We start from the raw sequence: 27,816 nt of genomic DNA on the forward strand, positions 1-27,816 counted from the left end.
GTTTTACCTCCATGGAGGGAAGCAGTGCTGTGACTGCTGAAAGCAGAGTGCAGCCAAACTGAATTCAACACCTCATGGCCTTTTCTTGCAGTTTTTCCCCACCACTTTCAGGTTCCTGAGCTGCACCCAGTGGCTGGACAGAGCAGGCAGTGAGATGGGGAGCTGTGCAAAGATACAACGGAAGAAGCCATTAGAAGTTCACAGTTCAGTGCACTGAACTGAACAAAATGTCTGAACTTCGAGTCCAGTTTGCCTTGGGCAGCAGACAGCTGTTTGTTTTATTATTTAGCACCTACTGGTGCTGGTGATGGATGATGTGACACGAGAATTCAGAGGATGTTCTAAATTCATCCCCAGCTGCACAGCGTGGTGCAACACGGTGCTTCTCCAGCTGTCCCTGCTGAAGGCCTTGGGTGGAGCAGCAACAATTAGCTCCCCTGTATCTAATTACTTGCACTACAGTATGAGGGATCTTACCTGCATCCTGAGGTTTGGCTCTTCCGTGTTCAACATCGAGGCCATCTTCTGTGCTCTGGTAACTGATTGCAATTGAGATGGGCAGACTCGGAAGTGTGTTCCTTGTGAGCCTGTTTGTGCAGGACGTTCCGTGGTGAATGCAGGGTGTTTTTATTTAGCAACAAGGACACGTTGTGCCTCCGCCGTGCGAGGAACGTGAGTCTGTGATTCATGAGTGCGTCTTCAGGCGTAAGTGGACATCCTTCAGTCACACTCTCAAGGTTATTGCAGCCAGAGAGAGAGAAGCCAACAACAGATGATGCTTTTCTAAGGTCTGCACAGTGCTTCTGCTCGGCTCCATGGCGGCCCTCTGCCTCCTGGAAGGGCTGAGCACACAGGCGGTGCTGCGGGGCACAGCCAGGCACAGTCCTTCCAAACAGCACCAGATTTTCTGTCTCTGGGAAAGAAAAATGTTTGTATCCATTATGACTAATGCAGGAAAAATGTGGATTCTCAGAGAGAGTCTATTTTCAAACACTGGCACAGCTGAAAACCAAATGCAGAGTTCCCTTCTGTGTGTGGTAATTGGCACCCCAGGAATCTCAGATGGATGCAGTGCCAGCCTCCTGGAGCGGCCGCTGTGTGCGGGGATGGCTGGGAGCAGCTCTTGTGAGTGCGGCTGTGGGGCAGGAGTGATGCCAGCAGTTGGCATGGAGTGGCACGACCTGTCCTGTCCGTGGCAGGGTGCTGCCAGCAAACAGATCAGGGCATCCTCTGCTCAGCTCCCACTGCTCCGGGACAGCTTGAAGAGTTGGGTCTTTTCAAACTGTAATAGCAATACTGCAGTCTCTTAAAGATTCTTCTGACTTTTGCTCAGTGTTAGTTTCTCTTTTTGTTTGGGTATAATAGAAATGATGGCAATGAAGCATTGAAGCTTGTGCACGATGTGTGGCACGAGGAGGGAGGTGGGGGTCGGGCGCTCAGTGCCTGTTCTGACGGGGGATGTGGGGCTCGTGGGCACCCCAAGGGCCAGCACATTTTACTAGAGAGAGGTGGATTGGCAGCTGCATCCATTGGAGCCCCCCTTCAGCCTTTTAAATAGCATAGGTGTAAACATAGATGTTTCCACATGCGCGTACTCTTAGGATCTGTTCAAGACGAAGGCTATTTTTGCTTTGCTTCTCCTCCTTCAGGTTTTACTTCTCATAGGGTCTTTGCCTTCACTAAAATTGAGTTCCATCTGGCAGAGCTCGTCGCAAGCTGTCTGCAGTGAGCTCCTTCCCCTCCATAAGAACAAAGCTGTCCCTCCGTCATTAGAGGAAGGACAGAGCACTGAAGGAGCAGCACCTGTGAACCCTCCCTTTGGGGTGAAAAACGTTTTTCATGCCAAAAATCTATAGTACATAAAATTGAACTTGTGACTCAGATCAGGCTGTACCCTTTTATCAGTCTGGATACCTTCAGAACTGAGACGAGCTTTGACACCTACAGGTTGAGTGGAGCGGGGCTGTGCAGAAATGCAGCAGTAACCTTCTTCCAATCTTCCAGCAAAGGGAGAAGGAGAGGATTACAAATGAACTGGTATCGAGGAGGCTGGAAACGGGTTAGCGGGAGTGCTTTATCTTTTGTAATGCTTTTATAAATTATTTATTAACACACTTGCTGCATTTTCCTTAGAAATTGGATAGAAAAGCAAAACGTATGGCCGGCAGATTATATTCCAGAAGAAGAATGGCAGTGATTAAAAAACAATTTCCAACTATTTCGAATGTATAACTTTATTTTAGACGAGTACTCTGCTATTTTTGTATCGCTCTCCACCATTTTAAAGAAAATCCGGGATTCATTCTTGAGATATACGAGAAGACTGACAGTAATGCAAGCAAAGGAAAAAGCAGTCGGAGTGCTTTAGCTGTTGCTTAAATAATCTGTTGTCATTTATAGAAGAGATGCATTTCCCAAACTGCTCTGGGACGTGCTTTGGTTGCTAATCAGGAGGAGTTATTATAGGGGCGACATAACAAAGTCCAAAACATGGCCGACTGCTGCAGGAATGGAAAGCAGGTTTTATGCTTTTGGCTCTCTGTGAAAATGATGCACCATTTGCACTTTACATCTGACTTGGGGGGATTGAAAGCGGCGGATCCGTCACTTTATGGTTGCTGTAATCCTGCCATGTGCTATTGGTGCAGTAATGCAGGGGGAGAGCAGCACGCCCGTGCCAGCTGTGTTACCAGGCAGTGCTTTGTGCATCCTTTGGGCAGCACAGCACCAGCGTGGCACTGCCTGTATGCAAACTTGTTGCCTTCTGCCTGCTCCCAGCAGCTCCTTCCTGCAGCACCTGTATTACCGCCGTTGTGTTTTACCCCGTGCTCACAAAAACAACAAACTGGCATTTCAGGGTTGCCTGAGATCCCTGCTGGGGTGTTATAGAGCCATAGGATGGCTTAGGTTGGAGGGGACCTTCAAGCCCCCTTGGTTCCAACCCAAGGCCGTGGGCTCAGCTGCCCGGGGCTCATCTGTGGCCTGGGGAACCTCCAGGCATGTGGCACCCGCAGCTCTCCGGGCAGCCCTGCTGCTCACCCAGGAGGGTCCCACCAGGGCTGTGTGTTGTGGGGTTCCCACCAAGAGATCCTCACTGCTGGCATCACAACCACTCGACAGCACAGCTCAGCAGGAAATTAAATCAAACCACCAACTTGGAGTCGCTGATTAACGTTCTCTGTAAACTGGGGATTAGGCTTTTGGTGACACTTAAATTGAATTCTAATACTATTTTGGAATGTATAATGGGCTGAATTTACTTCACCTCAGGTTTGAGTTAATGACTTATTAAATTACACACCTTGCAGTAGCAGAGCTGTTTGCTGGTGTAGGACGCTTGGCCTTACAGAAGGGATGCAGCAATGTGCTGATCGTATTCCCTGGTCAATTATTAGGTCTTCTTTTTTTTATAGTGAGAAAAAAGAACACAAACAACATTAAAAAAAACCCCACCCCCACCTGAGGATGGCAAACTGACGAGTGGCGTCTGTCCTGCTAGGACAGGCCTTATGTATTTCATGTGAGACCTGGGAGGAAAAGGAATTCAGGTGGAAAATAAATCCCCTTTTCAGCCTACACGAAAGAGAATGGAGCCACTACATCAGCTTTGATATGAATGGGTTGAGTAAGGTACAGAAATCAGCTCTGAACTCTTTCTGCAGTGCTTGGCACTTGCACAAATAGCTTGAGCTCGAAAAGCTGTTATTCTTTCAATTTTATTGAACATTAAATCCATCACAAAAATATGCAGAAAGAAGAATGAATGCAACGCCTTTCAAGGTCACTTACGTGGATTGTTTCTTTGGAGGTAATGTAGCTGCATTGGGCTTTCTGTAATAGAGCAGCATCAGTGTAGGAAGCCATACATTTCATAGCATGAGCTCCAGACTGTAGAGCAGTGTTCCTCTCTTTGTAGAAGAATGCAGTAGGGATGCAGTGTAACCTGCAGCGAGGCACTCTGATTAACTGTAATTACATCATTACAGGATCCCGTGTCCTAACTGCCATTCATTGACCTTTTCTTCAGCATAATTTTCTTCTTGGGAGCCCAGGACGTGTGGGACAGCACAGCAGCTGGGACCCACTTGAGTCCTGAAGGGCACTTGGTTTTAAACCCTTTTGATAATTGCACGCTGCTGAGAAATCCAGGTACGTGTGAGAAAAACAGCACATTTTTCCGAGTTCACCTCATGGTGGAAGGGGGCAAGAAGAACATCTGGCAGATGCAGGGAAGCTTCTGGGAGCAGCCACCTAGAACAGCCTTTCTGTGTGTGATGTCAGTCTGGAGAAGAGTCTTCCCAAGCTCAGAGGGACCCATCATTGTGTGCTGAAAGACGCACCGCCACCGCCAGGACCTGACTGTGCCTTTCCTGGGTTTGTGGAACAGCAAATCCAAGGTGCAACCTGTGACAGAGTGTGAAATCCCTGGGACTGCGGTGCCATCCCTCCCAGCGTGCAGCTGCACGGTGCACGAGGTGGGCTGAAGCACCATCTTTAGGCATGGCGATGAATAACCCAGCCCTGCTATGACCTTCAGCAGTGCCTTTGTCTCAGTTCTGCCTCTTGTGCAACCAGAGCTGCACGAGGCTCCATTTCCAGCTCGTGTTGCAGGGAAAGGGAGGAGAGGCGATGGAATGGGTTTGATTAAAAAGTGCTTTTGCTTTTTCTCGAGAAGGATATTTGCAGTGAAAACTGTACGTGAAATTTATACCCCTCTCGTATGGTTTTGACTGGTTTTAGTGCACAAATTCTCAGTAGAAAATGTATTCAATAAAAATTTGATGTGGAACTGTAGCTCAGCAGAATCTTTTTTAAGGAATCCAGCTCTGGAATATTTATTTTGTATCTGGTTTCAGTTTTAGTGCCTATTCCTCCTGCAGATGCCCTCGTTAGCCTGCTAACAGCTTATGAAGAGTGAAGTCATCAGCGCCTCTCGCCCCATTTCTGCACCGCGGTTCTTCAGCGCCTGCCACGGAGGTTTGGGGGAAGCACAGCTGCACAGTGCTGCTGAAGGCTTCGCTGGTTGGCTTTTAAAGCAAGCAAGTCACTGCTTGTTGTTAATGAGGAGAGCAGAGGGCTTACGGCTCGCTGGTGTGGAGCAGGTAGGCCTGCAGTACGTTGCCACACTGGTGGGCGGTGATGGAGCTGACGGGAACACGGGGAGCTTGATTTAATGTGAGTCTACCGTGGTGCAGTTTTAGCAAGGAGAGTGCAATAAACTGGGATTTATTTTCCTTTGATGCCAAGCATGCAAAAGGAGCCTACTTAGGGGAAGTACAACAGGGATCTGGGATGGCCGCGATGGAAGTTTCAGTCTGAACCTGACAGCTGTGAGCCGCTGAAGTGTTATTTCTTGCTGTGGAATAATGTGTCTTCAGCATGAGCAAGTGGAAGAGCCCCAGTATTTGGGATGAGCCAACTCGGAGGTGGTGGGAAGAAGCAATATTTCCAGCTCTGTGCCAAAAGGTTCCCATTTGTTCACACTTGGAAGCACCACGTCGTTAACCCACGAGTGCTGGCTGTGGCAGCACAGTGGGAATTCCACCTTCAGGCCCCAAAGGAAGGAGCAGGACAGCCGTCCTTCTGCAATTGGATTTGTGGCAGAACCGCTGCGGTGCTGGGAGAGGTGGGAGCGCAGGGAAAGGCATCCGGGGGGAGCAGAGACCGGAAAGCACAAAGTGAGCAGCCTCCAAACGTCACTCTGAGGGCTGCAGTTTGTGTTTCAGGGTCACGGCAAAAGGTTCCTAACAAGTTTCTGGCCCAGCAGACTGCAGGAAAGCAGATTCTGAGCGGCGAGACGGAGCGCTGCCTCTGTGAATTATGGTTTTTTCAATACGTTTTTACACTGAGCTGGAGGCTCAGAACACTGAAAGCTTTTTCGTAATGTTTAGTGATAAACTTTTGTCTCCTGTGAGTAAACAATCTGCTTTCTTAGCCACTTTTTTTCAATTTAAACGGGAGTACATTGAAGCCCTCTTGCAAAAACATCTATTATGTCAAAGCAAAACCGGAGGTTTGGGGTTGTGTTTCACTGCGCTTTTTTTTCCCCTACTTCTACTGCTCTTATATCAAATTCTCACTCCAGAAATACTGCCCCGAGGCAGATGAAACGGCACACAGCTTTATGAAATACGCCCGCGTCCAGTGATGTGCCATGTTTCTATTTGGTGACAGTCCAGGATTCAGCGTGCAGCCTAAATATTGTGGCATCCTATTTGATTTTGGGATTGTTAGATGGACGAGGTGCCGTAGCTCATGGGCACCGTGGCCATTTTTCCTTGTAGTTTACTCTTTTTGCAGATTACTGTCTGTAAGTTTCAAAATGGAACAGGATCCCTCAGTGCTTTATAAATTAGGGCCATATTACAGCAGCACCCAATAGTGCTGCTATATTTTAGAGGGTGTCAGAGTTTCTATTATAAACCTCATTTTTCAGAGGTTTATGGCTCAGCCATAAAAATTTGCTGTATGCTGGGACTCCAAATGTAGGAGCTGCATCTCAGCTACATGGAGGGTTGGTCTGCATGCATTTGTTTTACACAGAGGTCCATGCAGTGATATTAAGAATCAATCTTTGGCTGCTCTGTCTCTTGATTTCAAAGTGGATCACTTGAAAGACAGGGAGCACCCCGTCCTTGGCCACCTCCACTACTTTGATTCTTCCCTTTCCGTGTGCTGAGGGCTGTGACCTTCCTAAGGGCAGAACCCAATGGATCTCCTTGTGGCTTCTGCTAATCAGAATCACCAGTGCAGCAGAAGCAGTACGAATTCTAAGTGCCTGGCCTACACTGTAACCGTTGTCCGTAAGGATTTCTGTTGTGTGCAAAACCAGGAGCTCTCCTTCCATGTGGGTTTGAGCTTCAGCATCAGGCAGGTCCGTCTCCAAACGCTGACTTTGCTGTCTGTAACACATTTTTGCCTTAATGCCGTCGTCCTGCATTAACTCTGACCATCAGATTTCCTTTCAGGGGCTGTGGCAGCAGAAAAGCATTGAGAACTGCTTTGGGTTTAGAAGTCACGTTGAGTTACCGCAGGAGTAAATTTGTGCCTCCTCTTTCCCAGGTGCTCCTCAGTACTTCTCTGAATTCAGACCTGAGTGCACCGCGCAGTTCCACACATGGTGTTTAATGGTAGCAGCAATAGGGCTGTTGTGCGGCAGCTAACCCTTCACCCAGCTCCCCTCAGTGTGCACAGAGCTCAGACTCTTTCCCGAGCGCACCTGCACTGCCTCGTTAACTAATAGCATGTTTTATGTTTCGTTCTAATAAACTCCTTTCATTACGGAGCTTGTTCCCACAGCAGGAAAAATTGAAACTCTTTGCAAGGATATTATAATTAAGACATAGCACAACAGGAAAGAATGCATCTTACTTTGGAAGTGTCTCTCTCTAAACTGTGTCGTTAAAGGGCAAATCTGTGTGCAGACACGTTCTGATAGCGTGCGTTTGGCGTGTGCTTCTGACAGCTTTCTGTCGGAGGTGGTGCCTCACATTGTGCACCTTTGCATCAAATCATTAAAGTTGGGAAAGACCTCCCAAGATCCCCAACCCACCGTGCCCACTGACCACGTCCCCAAGTGCCACATCTCTGCATTGCACCCCTCCAGCTTCCAGTGCTGCATGTGGCCATGGGCACGTGGAGCAGCACTCAAGGCTTTAAGCCTTACTGAAATTGACAACCCAAAGTGACAAATGTGTTCACAGCTAATTATTTATTAGATGCATGATTAGTGTGAGATACTCACAACATTAATGCTGTTAATTTTTACACTCTGATAGGAATAAGCCTGCGATTGCAGCACACTGGTTTGAGCCCTGCACTGGAGATGCTGCTGTTGGGTTGGGTTGTGTTTGGTTGGGAACCTTTTGTGTTCCACTTTGTCTTGAAATTCCTTGTAATCATAAGCTTACAAAATTCTGTTTAGGACATTCTGGATCTGATGATCTTGAAGGTCTTTTCCAACCTCATTCATGTCTGAAACAATTCTCGGCTGCTTTCTGCTGTAGGCTTCATGCCACGTTCTGAGTGCACAGTGTCTGCTTGTGATGTGTTTGTGAAAGCTTACAAAAAGAAGACAAAATTGCAGTGAAACTACTGGGATTTTATTTGTGTTCATTCTGAAGGGGGTGGAAAGAACAGGCTTTGGTGAAATCTCAGTCATCCCATCAGTCTGTACTTCAAGGGCATGGAAGGACTGTGCTGCAGTTTCCTGCAAACAATGATGAAAATATTTGGCATTGTAACACAGCTTATCCCCAGGCGCTGTATTCTAAACAAACACTGTCTGCATCTTCTGATGAGATGAGACTTTCACTTGACTGGGGTTTCTTTAATTGCATCTTCTTTTCAGTCCTTGCTGGGAAACATGCCTTGTAAATTCTGTACTGTGATTAATTTATATGGAGAATGCAGTATTGGGTTTCACAGCTTCTTTTCCCTTGTAAATATATTCATTCCTCGAAGGACCGTATATTTTGGCGTTTAGACCTTCTACACCAATAAGAATTCAGGCTTCTCTAGCAAATATAAAAACAAATAAGCCTGGGAATGCAGCATTTCTTGAGAAGTATTTCTTTGTGCCATACTGCACGGCTGATCAGTGCTGAGACGCTTCCAGGCGGGCACGCTGCTGGTTGTACCCACTCTGTCTCCATCCATTCTCCATCAGAATAACAGAGATCTCAAATTAGGAACCTGGACGTCTTTCATTCGGTCAGCAGAGCAATCTTAGGAAAGAATGCATGGAGGTCAGCGATGGATAATTAGCCCACTGCCTCCTATTGCAGGAGTTTCCTCTCTGTGGCTGGCTGGCATCGTGTCGTGCTGAAGCAGAAGATGCAGAGCGGTGCTGCTTTACAACATCAAAGCACAGAGTGATTTTTTGAAAGGAATTGTCAAAGTATTCCTATCAGTGCAAAGCCAGCAGCAGTGCACAGTGTTCACACCACAAGAGCTGCTGTTCAGCAAGGATTGCTGGCAGGGAAACCTCCCCTGCCTCACACATGGACTCTGTTTTTACTCAGCACCACGTGTCCTCCCCATCTCTCACGGTGCCATTCTGAAAGTCCTGATGAATCATTCTGGTGTTGGGTGGTGAGGGCAGCAAACATGTGGCCGTGAGAGTAAGAAGAGAATGGTGAAGGGACAGGTGCTGAAACAGGAACGTTCCTGAAGGTGCCCTTAGCAGAAAAATGCGATTGCTGTAGAATTATGTAAAAATTTAGGAATAGAAGAACTTGAGAATGTAAGTCCCTGAAGTGAGAGTGTATGTTTTACTGAGCATCTGGCTTTCTTTGTATGCATGGCAAGTGCTGCTGCCAAAGAGCAGTGGTTATAGACACGTCCTTTCCTATGAGGATTCCTCAAGCAACAGGAGTTTCCTTGTGTGGATGTTTAATTGGTATGGGGAGAGACCCAGGGAAGTGGCACTACAAACATAATTCAGTGAATGGAAAGGAAGGCAAACAAGAAGAAAAGAAGGAAAAGAATCAGCTGCTGTATAATGTGAAACAAGTAATTATTTCTGCAAGGCGTTTCATTCTAAGAGAACGTAGCTGTTCAGTTTCTGGAGATCAGTTTTAACTTCTGCTTTTAGTAGCAGGTTGCAGGGTGCAAGTAAGCTGAGCCTCTGCATACCAGGCCTGGTTGTCTTCATTAAAGCAACAATAAACTTAAAAAGAACAAATCCTAATGTATTGGATTCTCTTCATTAAGAGACTGGCGGGTTTCTGGCTTTGTTGTCTTTTAATACACCAAGAACAGATGCAGGTTGACAAGTGGCATCAGCCAGGGGACACAGCTTTATAAGGTTGTGTTGAAGCAGGGCTTGGAAGTAGCCAGCTGAAATCTAATTTGTAGCCAAGTGGAATAAATTGGAACTGATAGTTATTCAATTAATGGCGTGGGCAGCAAGGTGAGGTCTCCTCTCAAAATAGCAGAATAAGGTTTCTTGATGGAGAGGTTTGGGAAAACAGAGCGTGGCACCAGGTTTTCAATCATATTCCACCATTAAGTAGCAGGAGGGGGATGTGATTATTATAGAGAGGCTCAGCAAAATGGTTTGATTGAGCATTTCCCAAAAGTGTGATGGAATCTAAAACCAAAGCAGCAGAAGTGCCCCAGAGCCCACCAGGAGCAGGAGGTTCCTTGCAGCACACACAGATACCCGCTGTCCTGCAGAACATGGCACCGGTGGCGTGCAGTCCTCTTTACTGGGCTGCTGAATGAAGAGATGGCATTGCTGGGGCACAGAGCAGACTGCAGTTTGCTGTTACAGCCACTGGACCTCTTGCAAACTGCCGTGGTGCAATGATCAGATCTTGGGATCATTTGCATAGTGATGAAGCTGCCATCTTTCTCTCCACCACAGCAAGCCAAGAATTGTAGAAAGGCTTCTTTTTTTTTCCTTATCAAAAGGAAAATGTCTTCCTATGCAAATAGCCTCAGTAATAATATTATCAGTGTTGCCTCAGGCTTGCACAGGCTGACTGGAAGAGAAGCTGAGTTTATGGTTTTCAGCAAAATGGTTTTAAGCTTTATCAGTTCAGTATATGAGTAGGAGAGGAAGAATTATTTTACCTGGGATAATGGGATTCTTTGGTCACATTTAAGGGCAAGCCAAACAAGTAATTTAACTATAAAGTTCATGTCTGCAGCTGAAAGCCAAGTGGTCCTTTCTGTGCTGCTGTTCTGGGGGCACTGGGCATGTGGACCACTGGAACAGCAGCGCTGCTGCACCCCGAGCCAGGCTGCAGTGAGCAGCAGTGCTGGACGTTCCTGTCGAGGTCAGCAATGCCTGTTCTGGTTTTGGCGCTGAGACTCACCACCGTGAGTAACTGCAGTCACAAATGTGTGCGGGTTACCTCGGGAGCTGAGGTCAGCAGAAATGAACCAGGCAGATGAAGTCCGAACTGTGAAACGTTTCCTCAGGTTGCAACAAGAATATGGCCAACATCTGTGGTCTTTCATTAGAAAGGAAATTATGTAAGTGAGATTTCTCTCCGTGACACTGTTTTGGTGACTGCGAAATCATTAACGAGTTGATGGTGGAGCTTTCTCATTATGAACTGCTGCAGAAAGGGAGAATTAATTTTTCTGTGCAGTCAGAAGTTCTCCGAGCAGTTCGTTCCCTTCCTGCATAATCAGATCCTCACATACATGCATCAGCCCCTTCTCGCTGGGGAATACATCAGCCGAAGTCGCACTTCTAATTAAACTTGTGCTACAGAAGAGAAGCATAAAAATAATGCGGAGTAACAGCGGCGGGCCTGGAGGAATTTGTAGGAGTACTAAACGAGGCAGAAGGTAATATGTCATGTGGCTTCAGATCGGGGCTCCAAAGGCAAGTTTGCTAGTGGCAAATCTCTTCCTTTTACACTGGGTGATTTCTGTAAGCAAGAATGCCAGGAACAGCGTCAGATTTTCTAACTGCAGTAACAGCCAGAGCTGGATCTTGATGTGCAACACTTCGTCATCTCCTTGGAAAGAGAAAGGCAACCAGGACAAAAAGTAATTCTTTTGCTGTCATCGCACTGTCTGGTCCCTGTGGAACCTATTACCGTGTACACACCGTGTGTTTATGGAGCAGTAATGGTACTGAAGCTCGTGTGACTGTAAACTGGGGATGAGTAAAGAGACCTGCTCCTGTCTCTTCATCGCATTGCAATCTGTTATCCCCAACTATGGCGGGGGTTCGGGAAGGTGGAGATGGACTCTTGGTGGAAGGAGGCAATGGGCACCAGTTGAAAAGGAAGGAATTCCTCTAAAACATAAGAAAGGAACTGACTGTGCAGCCTCAGTTCATGGAAGGGCTCAAAGGCCCTGGAAAGGGAGGGATGGGGAGAGCAGGGAGCAGAAGTGTTCTGCCTGCCCCTCTTTGTATATGTATGTGTACATACAGCACAGCCAGCGTGCGCGTCTTTCCCCCAGGCAGTTTGTCCTCGTTTTAGGATGCCTCAAAATATGTATAATTTCATTGTGAAGAAAGCAACTTACATAAATAGAGAAAATGAGAAAATGTTCAAGCGGTCTTATCTAAAACGGATATCAAATTTACAAGGCAGACAAGATTTGTGCTCTCAACAGTGCTTGATCTTACCAAGTTGAATAGTGGTAATGATGAATATTTCTCTTTGGCAGTGTGATATTGACAGGGGGATTTACTTGCCACGGTTGTGTTCTCTGAAAGCTCAGGAGAGCTCCAGGTGTTCTCTCTTTCATATTGCATTGATAGCCTGATGGTTTCTTGCTGACAAAACTTCCACAGTTCTTAATATCAGCCTGTCTGCATTCATCAGCTGCAAAGCTTTTCCCTCCTGTCGTACGTTGGAATAGCATTAGGCAGAAAATGGGGGAAGCGTAGGAAGCCAATATGATCATTTTTTAATCTAACCCCCATGTGCTCGGGAGTTCATTGTGCTGTGATGGCTGGAAATTGTGATGCAAAATGGAGAAGAGCTGGGTGTCATTTTAGTGACGCGTGTAGAAATATTTTTCAGTATTCTTCCCGTGTCCAGCTGCAGGATTTTTAGGGAAGGGAAAAAAAGCAGCTAATGCACCACTGCTGTGCAGGTCCAGACAGGGATTGAGCTTTAGGAACATGGAGTGACATTTGGAAGGTGCTGTGCAGCCCATTCAGTAATCCACGTCCGTGCCCTGCTCCAGCATCCCTTCGAAGTTATTGGCTCTGCTGCTGCTCTGATCCATTGTCCTGCCACCTACCGAGCAAATCTTGTGCAGTACTGCGGTTCAAATTGGGTAGTCCAGCAGGAACTCACAGCGGCTCTGAAAATGGCTGCCAGTCCATTGCAGTCCCGATCTGTGGAGTTTCGGGTTGGTAGAACATACCCACCATGGTCCTTTCGCTGTTAAAGGTGGAAAAGTGTCGTGGCTTTAGTGAAGAGCTTACAGCCAGAAGCTGAAGCGTCTCAGAGAGGGGACTGAGCAGAGATTTGATTGCAGCCTGTTAATAGCTGTTGTCACAGAATAAAGCTGAAGTAGGTAATGGCACCTCTAGGCTGAAGTCAGCAGAATTACGGCTTGGAGTTGTGTTTACAGTCTGAATGGATAAGTAGCCGATAGGAACAAACAGGGAGCAATGCACCTTGCTGTCTGTCACTTTCATTTGGAGACTTCTGGACATAAACGCCCTGTTAGGGAGGCTCAGGTGTTTTTTTTAGAACAAAGTACAGCCTTCTGTATCTACATGTATTAAAGCAGTCCCGCTCAACTGACAGTGCTATAGAATTGGTCAGAGGATGGCTGCAGTAATGGTGGCAGAAGGGTATAAGCCGTCCATGGGAGCAGCATGGATTGCTCTAAGCAGAGCACACCGCCTGCAGCTCTACTCAGACGCACTGTTTCACTGTTTGTTAAACACAGGAAAAAAAAACCAGGAGGAAACAGGAGCCCTGGAGGTTCCAGCAGGTCTCTCCCCAGGCTGTGCCATCCCTTCCTGGGGACCATTTGCACACACTGGGCTCAGAGCAGGGCAGCACCGAGCGCCTCTGCAGAGGCACGGTGGTTAGAGGTGGTTTTTGAGTGGTGCAGAGGAGTTTCCTTAGCAGGAACAGTCGGACAGAACAGAAGCACCTTCAGTGCAGCATTCCCAGTACCTGCTGATCTCCATCGCTTGGCTTTGCATCTGAAAGCGTTTTGAAGTTGAGCTGTCGATAAAAAAAGAAAGCTTCATAAAAACAATGCCAACAAAAATACATCCCGTCCTTTTATCTGACTCCCAGCCGGCCCCCCGAGGTCTGTGTGACACGGGGCACGGGGACTGCAAGGTCGTGTGCAAGCAGGGAGCTGAAAAGGCTGCTTTATATCTGCATGAGCAGTTAACTGGAGCACGGCGCAGAATGTTTATGGCAGGATTTGGGCTTTGCGGTGGATTTAAAAGATTTTAAAATCCATCTACAAAGTATCTTGAACTTTAGTGGTGTTGCGTGCTCAAAATAACATTTGTCTTTTAATGATTGATGCCCTGGGAGCCCCGGGGAGAATCAGAGGGCTCTGAAATGGCGTGAGGAGAGAGGACGGCTCTTGGCATTAGCGGGCACTTGTAGGGCTGTGGAACGGGAGGCAGGCAGGGCCAGCAGGGGCAGCCCCTGGGACGGCACACAGGCAGCCTGACAGCCCTGTACAAATTGCACTCTGGTCCTGAACTTTATTTCTAAGGTTATTGCTCAGAATCAAATCTCTTAACACTCACGTATTCACGACCAGAGAAATCTCGCTAATATTAACATTTGTAATCGAGTACTGTTGTTCAAATTTGAGCAAGTAGTCCCAGTTTAGCATCCAAGCTGTAACACAAAATACTTCTCTGGTCACAGTTCTTTCTTGCTTGTGGGACCAATAAATGAATTCTCATTTGCAAGTTAGATAAATCTTTTGAATGTATTATTGATGCAAACAAACGAGGGTTTGGGCTCTAGACAGTACCTAATGAAGCTGACTCAACACAGGCTGTTCCCACTGAAGGGTGCCAGGTTCCAGCACACAAAGATTGATGCCTGTTTCATCCTGTAATTATCCTATGCCTTGCATTCTCTTTATACATTCCTTGCCTAGACACAAAACAAAGGGCACCACAATAAGTAATTAATTACTGGGGCTCCACTGGCACTTATTGTAAAGCAGCTCGTGCTCAACTGATAGTTTGTGACTGTATTTGCACTTGGATCTCCATGCAGACTCGGGGTGTTGACTCTCAGTTGTTTTTCCTAGTGAATATTGCTGATCAGATCCTTTGCAATAGGGCTGTGCTGTTACCTTTTCTGAATTTCATTGCCTTTTTCAGCCGTGGATTCCAGCGGGTTCTAACAGACTTAGTTTAAAAGCCTTCTTTTATGCATCTGATTTATACGTAAGATCAGCACTGAATTAAATGCCAGAGTGCCAGCTCAAAGGCTGCAGCTGTACGCAGGGAAAAGCACCTTTAACCTGTTGAAGAACTGAGCATTTCCTTTCCCTGACAAGAGAATCACCTGAGAGCAGAAGGTCACTCTCCCTTTATACCTGTAAGGAAGGCATTTCCAGCTTCAGGACATTACCCAGAAAACAAATCAGATGTTTTATGCTGTAGGGTAGGGCAAATCTGCTGCATATGCTTCAAAACTGCATCCACGGGATGTAAGAACCAACAATACCTACACTGGAAATGAATGTTTGTGATATTGTAAAATGGATTCAGCCCAAGTTAATAGGATCCTGTTTTCTCCCCAGGCATTTCTGATCTTGGCTCAGCTCTCCAGACCCATATGTATGTATGCAGTATCTGCAAGCATCCTGCAGAACGCAGTGCGCATCCATCAGCGCTGTCACGTCTGTGCTGTGGGTTGGGGCTCCAGCCTCAGGTCACGGCTCTCACCCTGCTCTTGGATTTCTGGTTCTCCTTTGAATGTGTTACTTAATCTCCCCGTCTCTCAGAGCTGTGGCTGCAGAAGAACCTGCTCTGTCCGTATAGTGGCTGGATGCAGATCTTCAGTCTGTGGTGGCACAGGTGTATCAGCAGTGGGTGTGAGATGTGTGTGTTCAGTGAGTGCAGACAGCCTGGTGGGACGGCAGATTTTGTTTTCCCTGATTGGAGATAAGTGCAATACCGTGGAGATCTTCAAGTGGCCACAAAACAGCCCTTCACATCTTCTAGAGTTCTTTGTTGGTCCTCCATAAGCATGTGAGACTCCAGCAGATGACATTCTGTAACACGGTATAGAAGGCAGCCTCCATGCCCATCAGAGCAGTCTGGCACCCTGTCTGAAGTGCTGGGGGAACATTTGTACGTGTACCTTAACAACTCTCTGCTTCTTACCTACTGCTTTTCAGCACCACATCTCACATGTTTCACAGAGATGACATCCCAAAACACCATCCCTTAACGGGCCACAGTGGTGCTCCTCCTACAGACAGAATGTGCTGTGTGGAACGTCATTAGCTGTAGAAAGATGGCAGTGTTAGGGTGGGTTCACAGGAGCCCACACGCAGCTCCATTCCCTGACTTTTCCCCTGCACAGTGTTGTCCTTGTGTTCCTGTGTGTGAGGACCTGTCAGCAGGAAGGTGTCCCCATGGAAATAAATGCGGTGTGAGAGTTCAGGGGGCTGCTGGCACGACCTGCAGAAACGTCTCCAGGAAGACAAGTTCAGTGGCACTGAGCTGGCCTTGTGTTCCCTGGGGACAAGGGAGAAAAGCTTCTGAAGTTTGCTTTGAACACCCGATTTGAGAAGTGGCAGCTGGAGTTTTCCTGTTTCTCGGCTTTAATTTTCACTGGCAGCAACTTGAATTCATACATGTAATTGCTGGTCTCTCCCCGGTGCAGGTGGTGACCAACCGGCCAGTTGGTAATGAATAATGCAGCGGGTTGAGGGCTGCAGAGGGATGGTGATGTGGTCAGAGAGGTCGCAGAAAGTATTGTTGAGGCCCAAACACTGAACGGAGCCATAGCAACTTGATTAATTGACCAAATTAGAGAGGCCTTGACCTGCCTCTCGGAAGCTTAATGAATTAGTTGATTAGTGACGGAAAGTTGTTTCACGCAGAAGAGCTGGGAAGGTCAGCAGTCTCCAGAAAATGACCTGCACTGGAAAGTGCCAGAACGATGCTTTAGGGCAGACTGTTCTTCTCACTCATTGGTGAATGAGATTTCCAGATCCTGTGCAAAGCAGGTGGAGAAAGAACGCACTAAAATGCTGCAGATCCTGCCATGCATGCCACTTCTTTTCTAGCATCCTCATGGTGGCGAGACTTGCTTACTCACTCAGGACTCATGCGTTCCTATTTCCAGCCTTCGTCCTTCCTAAAATAGCAAAGAGCTTCTTCATCTGCTGTGCTGATGTGTTTGGAGAACTTGCTGCCCTCCAAAAAGTGGAGGCCCACTCTGTCATCTTGGCAAGTGCTGCTGGGTAGGAACTTCGGAGCTGAGGTTGGAGGAAGGTTGCTGTGATGGCCCTCAAACCCAGTTTGATCAATAAAGCAAAATTCCCTAACCTGAAAATAGAGTAGAAAACAGCCAGATAAAGTAACCGCAGCCTGTTGTACCTTGTTGGTACGACTCGTTCCCTTCACTCACAGGGAAACGCTCCCGGTTCCCCTTGAGACACTCAGGTGTGGTTTCTAATCAGGAGCTGAGGAGAAAGGGGCCGTTACTATTAGCATTTGGGAGCTCGCTAATTACAAGCGGTTGCACTTTTAAAATGAGTTTCCATTTACATTTTTGCCAAAAGGCAGCTGTGAAAAAAGCCCTTGGACTAAAATATCTCCTTAGGGGGTAAAGCAACAACCTCCAGGATATTTTAATGGATTCTTGTCAAATTACGGATCGGAATAAATCTAAGCACTCCTGGAGACCGAATGTTTCTTCTTAAACTCTCCAATAAAGAACAGGATTGATCCGGAAATGCCACTTGTGATTTAAAAGCTTCAAGGTAGGGACGTCAGGATGTAATTAGGAACGGCTGATTTTTCTTCTGTTTATTCTTTGTTGCTGGAGTGACAGTGTGTCACCTCCCAGTGACTTTTGCAGCTGCTGGTGGCTCACTGTGGCCTCTGCTTACCTGCACATACAGGAAACCTGAGGCAGGGACCCATTGCCTGCTTCTGCACTGCTTGCTGTCTGTGCGCTGCCACAGCCTCCTGCAGGTGACTGCTGCTCCCCTCTCTGCATCGGAAAGTTGTGGAGCAGATTATCCCTGGTGCTCTCAGCTGGGCTGGCGCAGGAACTTAAAGCAGTGGTGGAAGGAGGCTGCTGTGTCCCAGGGGACTCCCCCTCCACCAGTCCCATGCCCTGGTGTATTGGTTATTAATGTACAGATGGTAGCAAATGTACAGAAAGTATAAGTAAAGGAAAACTCACCAGTGGTGGTGCCTTGGCTGAAGAAGCTAGGGCAGTCCTCACTGGTGAGGAAATGCAGGCGCTGAGAAGTAATGAATTGCAGTAACTCCCTACTGAGCCACAGAGATGAGTTCAGCCCTCACTGAATCTTGATGCTGGGCTGCCTTCCCCTCCTGCACCGAGGCTCATTAGAATGCGTTTAGGGACTGTATTGGTTTTTAATGTACAGATGGTAACAAAATGTACAGAAGGTATAAATGAATAAGTAAAGGAAAAACTCACCAATGGTGGTGCCTTGGCTGAAGAAGCTGGGGCAGTCCTCCCTGGTGAGCGATCTCCAAGAGATACTGCTCCAGTGGGAGTCAGCCCTTAAATGAGGTCTCAGAGGGGATGGAGTCAAGCTCCACCCCTCCCGGGAGCACAGCTACATCACTCTCACCTGTGCTCCCACAGCTGACCCCATACTTGCCTCAGCTGATTAATCAGAGGTTCAGGCTGTGATTACCAATCTCCCATACAGGGACACTGGCTTCTCACCAACCTGCACACACAGTGTTGTTGCTTGTTAGCAAGGAGATGCGTTCATTCTGCCCCCTGATAACTGTGGACAGAGGTACACCCCTGTTGTTGGCCTGGTGCCGACGTGGTGCATTTGTCCTTTATGTGGGCATGCACAGCTTTAGGTGCTCCTGGCACAGCTGGAACATCATGTTGCAGTGAATGAGGAGAGGCAAAGAAAATGTGTCAGCATTTCAATCTGAACTGTGCTGAAGGACTTTGCTGAGGTCGTGGAGGGGTTACATGAGCATAATGCCCAACACTGCTCAGATTTCACTTTTAATGGAGTGAGAAACGTCTGCACTGGGAAATCCATCAGTGTCAAGGAGAGGAGCAGAAGCCAGGTCGGGGTAAGTGGTCCCCCGCTTCCCATACTTCAGCTCAGTGATTCCATGTGAAATGTTCCTTTTTGTCAGGATGCTGAAAATGTCTGTGAATGCAGCTCATGAATGCAGTTCATGGCAGCAGCGGTCACAGAAGTGCTGAAGGACACGTCCCTCCAGGAGCTCCTCATTTCCCATAGTGAAGCTGTGGGTGCACAGTGCAGCCCGTCCCGTCCCACAGACCCTCACATCCCTCCTGCCCTGCAGCGCTTCTCCTGCAGTTTCCTTCCCAGCCTGGCAGCATCGAGCGTCCTTCTGGAGTCCTTCGTCCATCACTGTTTTTGTAATGCTCCTCTGGTGGCACAAGGAGCCTTTGCCAAGGAGTAAATGAGTTCAAAGAAAGAAAGAATTACGTGACCCAATGCTTTGGAAGGGATTAGCAGGGACCGCTGCTGCCTAGAAGGGAGCTTGGAGCCTGATGGTACAATGGTACCAGCAGAGCAGCCTTTGCTGGGGTGGCAGGAGTGCCTCTGCTGTCTGTCTGCTGTCCTGAGCACTGCTGCACTCCTGCCTTCATTACCAGCTTCGTTTCCGGCTTTGTTAGCAGCTTTGCAGAGCTGCAGAGGAAGCAAACTCCTGGTGCTCACACTCGTACTTTGTGCTGCCTTGGCCATTTTTTAAAAGAGATCCGCATTAGGCAGCTGTTACTCAGCATCTTCTATGGTATTTTGCCCTGGATTGAATGCGTGAAGGTACAGAGGTGTTTAATTCAGCACTTTTTCTGCATAGTTTGAAGGCATCCCCCCGTGCCCAGCACTGAAATGCCACTTTGCGTCCCAGCAGAGCACTGCACGAGGGATGCAGTGACCCCAGCGGGCAGGGGCAAAGCTGCTGCCTTTGGGAAGGATCTTTATAAGGCCCTTCCCCTGCCCCGCCTGAGCATCCCCTGCAGGATCTCCCCGCTCACAAAGTCTTGAAGAGTGAGCGTTGAGATGCCCTGATTAAAATTTAATGAGGCTCAATATTACTGAGGCCCTTTGGTGTCAGTCCTGCATTCATCAGCAAATAAATAACTCAGCTGGCGGTGCGGGGCTGAGCCCCATCCCCCCGGCTGACACCGAGCCCCCCTCTGTGGGATCCCGTACGTGGGGAGCGGCTCAGGCCAAGGTGGGGAGCTCAGAGGCTGTTAATTTTCCCTCCGGCATCTGCTGGAGCAGGGGTTCCCTTTTATTTGTTATTTGCATACTTTAGCCATTGGAATTGAATTTGTGCCCATTAAAACTAAATTAGCGCTGCCTGGAATTTTAAGCAGGCTCTGGCAGAGCAGCACATTAACTCTGTCGGAGCGGTTTCTGCAGATCCTGGCTCTGAACCGGGTGCACAACCGGCACTGGAAGCTGCTGCCAAAGGATGTCTGCGTGGTCCTGGGGGCATCAGGGATGGAGTGTTGTGGCTTCTGAAAGCACTCAGTGTGGCACAGAGCTGGGCTCCCATAGGCTTCCATGCCCACATCCCCATCCCAGCCACCAGAGGCCCCTGTTGTGTTGTTCATTCCTCTCCTGGAAAGCACTCAGGACTCAGGTGGCCTTGCCAGCTCGGGCAGCACTCCTTGCCCAGCAGCTCTGCAAGTAGGAAGGTGCTAGATGTAAGATTTGCTATTAAAATCATTGCTTTTGTTCGAGAGTCTTTAATGAGAAAAGAGCAGATACACCTGAATAAAGCAGTGCGTCTTGATTACAAAGTGTAGAATTCAATTTAAAGCTAATTCTTCACTGAAAAAAAAAAACCCTGCATGTTCAACCAGCCAAAGATAGAGCACAGTTTATAAGGCAAAGCTTGGCTGCTTGTTCCCAGCAGCAGCCAGGATCCCCGGATTCTATTGGATTATATATTGGATGTTCTTCATGATTATTAAATAAGTGAATGGAGCATCACACTGGTGTTCTTCCAATGTTCCATCCTTCTCAGCTGTCCCTGCTCCAGACGTTTCCCAGGCACGCTTCCATCAGGCCCTCCTGTTGGCTTTGTTTTGCTTGGCTCTGTGCACAGGTCCGTACATCAGCAAAATAACCGGGCAGTGTCCTCGTTTGAGCCCTGAGAAATGGGTCAGCAGCATACAGAGGCAGCCATCCTTTTTGTCTTAGATTTCTTTGCCAGATCTGGGCTTCTGTGTTCCTGGAGCGTCCAAAGAAGTGCTGTGCAGAGCTGGTGTGGGTCTGGTGCAGAGGTGCTGCCGTGGGGCAGAGGTGCTGGGACACAGGGCAGTACAAAACAGAATGCGCTGGGATGTGATGCAAAGTGGCCAACATGACTCCCGTGTAATTGCTCTGAATCCAATTAATGCTGCCTGAGTAGATGTTAGGAATTATAAAGAGGAATAAAGAGTCTGAGCTTGTCACTGAAACTCTGATAATATTCCTTCAAAGGAGGCATATTTGCAAACATTATTAATTACCTGGGGAGCAGCTCAGTGTTCCAACTGAATTAAGGGGGAATGCTTTTCTGTGATTTCGGATTCGATGGAGAGATGACAGTACCCTCAAATAACGGAGCCTTTCTTCGTTGTACACCTGCCAGCAAAACACAGAGATTGCCTGCACGGAGTCCCCCACCCCCAAAACCAATTTACCAGAAAGGATATTATGCGATGAATTACCCGGGGCCAAAAGAGCTTTCAGAAATGTTTAGCACAGGCTCCTCTCATCAGAAAAACACAGGAGTGTGGAGCTAAAATCCAGCTGTCTCGGTTTGGATGAACATTCAGCTTTAGGATAGGTGAGAGCCTTTTTGGCTTTGGTTCTTCTTGGGGCTGCTTTGTGGGGCTCTGCAGGGCTGCTGAAGGGAATGCTGAGCTGGGAGAGGCAGCAGAGATGTGCACAGGACTGTCCTGGTGACCGCAGTGCCCTCCTCAGCCCTGCAGCTCACTGGTTCATTGCAGTTGGTTTTGTTGGAGTTGGACTAGATGACCTTTAAGGATCCCTTCCAACTCCAGCAGTGCTACAATTGTATGAAATAGTGCAATGTTGTCTGTTTGGTTACCTCCAGCTTTGCAGGAAGCTCCACACCTTGAACGGGTTTAGAGCTGTAATTGCTACAATACAGAGCCCAGCTTTGGGACTCCTGTTATAAGCCCTGACCTTGATTAGCACCCGGCTCTGAGGAGGAAGCTTGGCTGATGGAGTGGCCTTTGCTCTGCAGTGTGGGCTTTGTGTCTCTGCATGAGGCTGAGATGAAGGGCTTTTTCTTAAAGAAACGTGGTGCTTCTTTAACAGTAATATTAGTTCTCACACTTACTGTGTTTGAAGATGCTCAAAGAAGGTATTTGCCACTTTGTTCAGCTGTGAGCTGGTGATGTGGCAGAAAAGGATTTCAGTGAACTTAGCATGAGAAAAGCATCTTCCTTTGGCCGCGGAGCTGCTGCTGTCACCAGAAGGTAAGTTTTATTTTAACTCTAAGGTGGTAAAAAAGGCAGCGAGTTGGGTAGTGTTTGTAGCTGTGTGAGGAGCCTGCAATAATGTTCTCTGAATTGCTAAGCAACTGTGGCCCATTTGCTCACACGGAGCAAATTGAAACATTGATTTATCTATTTGTTTTGCAACTAACGCTGGGGCTTCATTACTCCCTTCCCTCGGGGCAAACTCCCACATGCTCACACTGGAAATTAACTCTTCTTACCAAAAAATGTGCATGACTTTCTTCTTTGTATTGAAGGGAAATCCAGAGGCTTAATGTTATGCTTACTAGCTGTGCTTGCACGTGTCTGTGGGCTGTTTCAGGAGGAAAACCCAGGAACCTTGGGCTGCTGAATGATGGTATTGCAGGTGTAATCCAGGATGTCATTTGAGCTTCATATGCCATCTATAGGTCTGTGATGTATGCTGCTTGTAGTTACTGGGAGATTTGCCATTAGTTGCATGCAGAAAGGTGAATTCAGTCCTAATACAGACACATTTTAAATGCTTCTCAAATGCAAGTGAGAAAATGAAGTGGGATCCCCCAAGGCTGGCAAACAGCAGGTGACCAGGAGAATGTAAGTATTAAAGGACAACAGAAATGTGCTCAAGAAGAGCATAGTTGCTACCCATGGACAAGTTTCTGTGTCACAGAGGTAAAATGCAGCAGTCTTACTTAAACATGAAATTTTGGGGCTGTTTTTAGCTTAAGAAATAGCCAGTACCAAAATGCAGGATGTCTCCTAATCCCAGGAAGCTCCTCTTCTCCTACACCCCCCTCCTATATCCAAAGGATCTTAATGAGGTGAGCTGTTAGCCCGCAGCTTGTGATATGAACTTGTTGGGTCGTTTTCTGCCCAGAACCTGGACACTTCTCCATTGGTGGCTGTTTTCCATAGGCAGGTGGGAATCAGATTATAGCAAATCTATAGCCAGACAGATTCTGTTTGAAATGAGGCTGTGGGTAATGGCAGCTGTGGGATCCTCGTCTCATAGGAAATGAAGCTGAGGATGTTTCACAGCTGCTCCAAATGCCATCTTATTTTTAATTGTCATCTGGACTCGGATCTTGGCTCCAGAAATACCTACAGCAAAATAGCTGCAGGACTTCTTTTTGCCTTTTCCCTTAGAAACGCAGCAGCTGAACTTCTCTGCATCTGTGCTGTTTCACCAATAATCCCTCCCAGTGCTGCTCACTCTCCCACAGCTCACAATGCAAAACAAAACTTCTGTGTTTCTGAGGTCCTGAGCCGTGCACAGGCTGCAGTCCCACAGGTGGCTGATCTTGGGCAGGGCTGTTCTGTGCCCTTCGGGTAGCTTTGCTCTTCAGGATTTCTCCTTTAGGCTTAAAGGAAATGCAGATAGGAAATCTGAATAGAAGGAGCGAAGGAGATGCATCAGGTTTGAGGTTTCTGGCATAATAAATTAGGTAATAGAGGCAATTGATTTGATTGTCTGGAACTTCCACCATGTCAACAAACAAAAAGAAATATTTGTCTTTAAGGCAAAACTGTGTACGCTATTAGTTTTTCTTTAAGATTCATCTAAGTGCTGCTCATCCTGAGGTTTCCTTTTGGACTAGATGTGCAGTCGAGCTTCTAGGCTGTGCTTCAAATAGCCATCCCTGACATGCAAAATGCATTATTAACATGCACTTAAGCAAAACCCAGCAAATGGCTCCTCTCAGAGCTGGCTGCCTCTGCCTGTATTGAAGACAGCTAGCTGCTAAAATAAAGGAAGTAAAATACGAGGTTATTTAAGGCTCAGTTAACTGTCTGCTGTTCGCCAGTGTAAGAAAGATACAAGAAAGGAGAGGGTTCATCTCAGAGACCGGTCTGCAGTTCTTTTGCAAAGCAGGTGTGATGTGATCTGAAGAACATTTTATTCAGTGACTAGTTGATGTCTGGTACCTCATAGTGCAAACAGAGCTTCAGCAGTGTCTGAGTATGGCTTGGCATCCTGTAGGAAAGGTGAGCTTGCTTCTTGCCTGTCACATTACTTTAAAGAAACATCAGTTATTCCATAATGGAAATTAATAACCCATATTCTATTTGATGTTATGTCCTGTTAGTACACGAGTATCACATGTGCTGCGTATCCCAGGGCAGCTCTTATGAGTTGATAAATGTGACATACTTCTGTTTGCTCTCCTTTCCCACGAGGGTGTCTCGGTGCTGGTGGAGATGCTCGAATCCCTTTGTGCTTTGGTCCAGCCTCCAGGATCCCATCTGCCCCAGGGGCGCTTCTCAGAGCCACACAGTGGAATGCGCCTTGCTGTGCAGTGTGTGCAGCTGGCAGCTGCCGTGTGCTCCTTCCCTTCCCAGAGAAAAGACAACAAAAACATGAGCAGAAAGTTGGGCTGGTTTTCCATCACATTGAGTCTGTTGTCCATTAATTCCAGCTGTGAAACCAGGGCAAGGAATATACATTAATGCTGTACTCTTTCTAAATCACGATCAAGCTTAAATTCTTTTTATTCTTTGCTGTAAACCTGTCCTACAGTGGGTTAGTGGATCAGAGCAGATTTGCTGTGTATTATTTATAGGTTATTTTCTTTTGGTTCTTGCTGCTTGGCTGGATGCTGCTAAAGAGGACTCCATGTTCCAGCAGTCTTTCTTTGCTGTAACTTTTAAACTATTCTTGTCCATAGGAATCCCATTTCCCTTGTTCCTTTCTCTGCTAAAATCAGCTAACACACTGGTACTGGTACTGCTGAAATGCTTTCAGGGTGTGCAGTGCCAAGAGAAACCAGCCTACTGCAATACCCCAGACATCAGACACATGTGTATGGAGTGCAAAAGCAGCATTAGTAGGGCTGATGTGTTAATCTCTGCCCGGGCTTTCTTTTTAAGCCCAAGTGTTGCTGCCTCCCGTGCTGTGGTTGGGGTGGTGCCTCCTGTAGGGCTGTGTGAATGCAGATTGCGATCATGTGCGGGTTCAGGCTGCCTGTTCTGCCAAGCAGTAGTTGGAGGATAAAGGCTTTCAGATCTGATGGCTTTTGGTTATCAGGCAGCGAGGTAATAGCTAACACTCAGTGCAAAGCCTAAATCTGGTCTATGAAAATAAATGAGTTCTTTCTAAAGTGCCTCAGTGCTGAGACGCATCTAAATCAGATTGTTCGGCATGGGGTGGTGCTCTGCCACTGGGCTAGGAGCTCTTCTTAAACATTAACTCTGTGCGATGCCTGAGCTGAATACCCTTCAGAGCCATTTAAGATGTTCTCTTTTCCATTTTGGTGCTATCTTTCTAAATTGTACATTAAACTTAGCAGGGTGAGTAATGCATCACAGCTTCTCCACGTCAGGCTTAATGTTACTTACTCAGCTGCAGCTTCATGTTTATGAGGAGGAGGCGAATGCAGTCCCTCCTCCTCCATGTATCCCTGGGCTGTGTGCTGAGGGGAGCAGCCCTGGGTCCCCTCAGGCTGCCAAAGTACTCTGTGCTCCAACACGTGTTCAGCTCCGTCTCCTCCTCACCACCAGCTCATTTGCTTAGAGGGAACAGTGTAACTTTGGGTCTGAGAGCGGAGTGCTGCCTCTGATGAAGGCAACGCTGCTTTGTAAGACCAAGGCGTACCGTGCTCTGATGGCTGTGGAGGGGTTTTCCAGGTGAAAGATACCTAGAAAATGGTGTTCTCCACCAAAGCCATCTTTCTTTTCTGTGGATTTTGGGTGCTTTGCTGATTCTGTGTGCTAGTAAATCAGCCAAACCATCCAAAGAGCTTCAGATGCCTCCCCAGAAGGCAGCGCACAGGCAGGATGTTTGCAGTGATTTATCAGCGTTGACTTGTAGGTAACGAGGGACCAGTCGGATGGCTGCTGTGATTTGAGGAGCTCTGGGAAAAAACAGGTAATTTGCTGCTCTTCCTTGCCAATAGGTCGGAAGACTGATAGTATTTGGGTAAGTGCAGCTTTAAAACTGAAAACCAAGCAATTTTATTTCAGTGGCTTTTCGACATGTTGTGCAGCAAGAGATAGCTATAAGGAAATGCATCTGTTTCACGTGCTGTGTGTAACGTGGAGGCACTTCGTGGTGGAACTACTCAGTTGTGTTGTAATTCTGTTCCCGCTCCTCCCTGCGATGAGCAGCGCTGTGTCTGTCGGTGCTGGAGATGAGGCTCTTTCTAGAACTGCTGCGTTTCTTCTGAAATGATGTTGATATGCAGGGAAGACTCTCCCTCACCATCACTTTGGTTACGTTTCCCTTAAGTAATTGACTCCCAGGAAACCAGTGAGAGTATCCATTGATGCTGCCACTGCCTTGAGCTCCCTCGGTCTTATTGGAATGCCCCACTTGATCTCCCTGTTTCTTTGGCCAATCCCGGCACTTAACATGGTCTGCACCACTGGTGCTTTTTCCAGCTGTCCTACAGCGTTCCATTTTGGTTTGTTCTGACATACAGATAAATAACTCGATGCATTCAGCAGGTTGCAGCTGAGTCCTCCTTCCACCATTTTTTCCCCTCTGTTTTCATTGCAGCCATCAGTAAGCAGGTGTGGCAGTCAGTGTTGCTCTTTTAATACACGCAGTCACTCACGTGTTTTTAACACCTGAGCGTTTTATTCTGAGCAGCAGTCGGCTTTTTCATCCTTCTGCCTGCTTATGTTCATAATTCTGTAGCAAAATGCTGCATGTTTTCAGCAAAATTAATCAGTGTAATTATATGTGATTTCAGTGTCGGGTTCAGCTGAGGCACCCATTTAGGCTGGTGATTAGCCCTACTGGGAGCAGCAAGGATGGAGACCTTACCTGTGCCTAGAACTTTGAAATATACATTTAAACCCTATTCATAAATCAAATATTTCCTCCAAACTGCCATCTCCAGCCAATTGGAACAGAAAATTGAATAGGAACTAATTGGCAGCACACCTTGTTTGTTATAGATTGGCTCTTTGCTGTTGTTGGCAAAGGCTGCCATTATTCAGGTGGCAGGAGGGCATTGAGCTAGATGTGGGTATTTAGGAATGAGACCTCTGAACCTTTACCTGGCTTTAGCAAATCATTTTGGCCATGCAGCTTTTCAGAGCGTTTTAAGGACGTTTCACTCCAAGCAATTAATACACAACTTCAACTCTTTAGAAAGTGTGGTTACGTAGAAACAAAGTTCATGCCTTGTGTTCAAAAAACAAAAAAGTTCAGATCAATTAAAACAATTTACTTCGTTGTTAATGATTTCAGACTGTTGTAATTTATAGGTAAATAAGTGACTTCAAAAGCTCATTCATTCAGTGTGTGTACAGAGGAAATGTTAACAAGCTCTTGGATGGATTAAGTCTGGAGTTTGGTAACAGACTGCAGAACATTTAGAGTGGGCTCACTGCACAGATTTAAGGATCCCAACTTTCAGTGGGTAATTAAAGCTTCTCATCAGGTTTTCAGCATTCAGAGCAATGCAGGTAACGAGAGCAGTCACCTGTGGAATCCAACTGTTATGTTAAGGTCTCACTTACTCTATAGACAAGTCTGATGCAACCTCGGTTTGCCTGCATGGTAAAGGAGGCTGTCACATGCCAGGGACAGCTAAATCTGTCAAGCTCCACACCGTTTTCCTTTATTAGTTTTATTGGTTTTATTGCCTGCCTGGTGCTCTGAGGGATGATGGTTGTTCAGTGTCAAGAACCTGGAAAATCATTCAAGCTGACAATGCTTTCTAGA

General features: G+C 47.1%; 1 protein-coding gene across 8 annotated transcripts in view; it reads left to right on the forward strand.

The window, feature by feature from the left end:
* CAMTA1 (calmodulin binding transcription activator 1) overlaps positions 1-27,816 on the forward strand; it is a 266,410-nt gene that overhangs the window by 195,141 nt on the left and 43,453 nt on the right. The window lies entirely within an intron of this gene.

This window comes from Excalfactoria chinensis, chromosome 20, assembly GCF_039878825.1.
Source record: "Excalfactoria chinensis isolate bCotChi1 chromosome 20, bCotChi1.hap2, whole genome shotgun sequence".
Classification (NCBI taxonomy): Eukaryota; Metazoa; Chordata; class Aves; order Galliformes; family Phasianidae; genus Excalfactoria; species Excalfactoria chinensis.